Genomic DNA, 1671 nt, shown 5'->3' on the forward strand with positions numbered 1-1671 from the left:
TCTCTACCTTCAACAGCCTATAAGGAGTAATCCCAAAAGTCTTAAACGAAATTCGATTTTTCAGAAATTATGCACACCATGTGGCTACAAGTGATGGTTGTAGCGAAATGCTAAGGGACGTCCACCAAATTCCCCCTAAACGTGTCCATGTGATAATCAATGGAGTCGATGGGGATGATTTTTGTGAAGATTTAAGATTAGGCCAAGAATTCAGATCCAAAATTGGTATCCCACAAAATGCTAGTATAGTTCTAGGGGTTGAAGGAAGACTAGTGAAGGACAAAGGCCATTCCCTTTTACACAAGGCCTATTCAAAGCTCAAGCTAAAATACCCCAATGTCTACTTTTAATCGTGGCAGGTTCTGGTCCATGGCAACAATTGTACAAAGATTTAGGGCCTCAAGCGATTGTTCTCGGATCCATGAATCCATCCGAATTACGTGCTTTTTACAATGCAATCAACATTTTTTGTTAATACGACGCTTTGGCCACAAGGGAATGATATTACACTAATGGAGGCTATGATGATTGGAAAACCAGTTATGGCATCAAGATTTCCAGTATTAAAGGGACAATTGTGGTTAAGGATGAATTTGGTATCATGTTTTCGCCTAATGTCGAATCATTGTCCGAGGCATTGGAATTGATTGTGTCTGAGGAATCAAATAGGCTATTGCAGAGTGGAAAAACATGCAGAGAATATGCAGCTTCTATGTTTACTGCACGAAAACTGGCATTGGCCTATCAAAGATTGTTCCTTTGCATAAAAAATGAAACTTTTTGTAGGTTACATAAACTAGATTATAAGATTGATGTTCTTTTGGAAAATAATTCAATAAATTTACATAAACTAGATTATAAGATTGATATTCGTTTACTTTGATCACATTATGTAATAGTACTTTTGACTCGCATATCAATCGTAGTACGAATGCTTTTGGATTTATAAGCACGTTGAACTTCTTCTCGTTATAAGTTAATTTTTTTAAGATAAATTCTAATTAAGTAATTGTAACAATTTTATATCGTGCTGTGATATTTCACGTGCCTCATGCATAGGCCATGGCTTAATAAACCAGCCAACTACACATAGACTTCAAGTTTGACTCTGCATCTTTCTATCAATTCAAGCAATGCACATTTAAGTCCCGCTGGAGTTTTTTAAATTTAAATATAATTTTTCATTTGTATTACCATAATTGCAATGCACATTTTAGTACATTAAAAGAAATTAATTATCCCTATAAGATTAGAAACAAACTTCCATCCAAAAAAATAAAATAGAAACAAATCCATGTACCCTAAAGAAAAGAAAGGGCATAAGATAAAAGAAAATAAAGTGTGTTGACGTGGAATTATGTTGTCACCTATAAGCATGACGTAAATAAATACTAGAAGTTGTCAGGTTTATGCCCCAAATTGGGGGTTGAGATCTTGTTGATGTGTATTGATTTCTAGAGAATCAAATTGGATCTATGAAAATGGAAAGAAAATCACCTTCTTTGGACGTGACAAATTTTTTTTCCCCTTTTTACGCATTTTTTAGCCTACTTTCCATCATTTGCCTTATTTTTTGGGTTTGGCTCGTGACATATAATTATAAAGGTCCTCTTTTCAATTTTGATTGTGACAAAAAAAAAAAAAAAAAAAAAAAAAAAAAAAAAAAAAAAA

The 1671-nt window shown here is 33.6% G+C and overlaps 1 pseudogene; it reads left to right on the forward strand.

Annotated features, from left to right (window-relative positions):
• The first annotated feature begins 8 nt into the window (after positions 1–8).
• LOC111381852 lies at positions 9–908 on the forward strand (annotated as a pseudogene).
• The last annotated feature ends 763 nt before the right edge of the window (positions 909–1671 follow it).

Source organism: Olea europaea, unplaced genomic scaffold, assembly GCF_002742605.1.
Source record: "Olea europaea var. sylvestris unplaced genomic scaffold, O_europaea_v1 scaffold23843, whole genome shotgun sequence".
In the NCBI taxonomy this organism is placed as follows: domain Eukaryota; kingdom Viridiplantae; phylum Streptophyta; class Magnoliopsida; order Lamiales; family Oleaceae; genus Olea; species Olea europaea.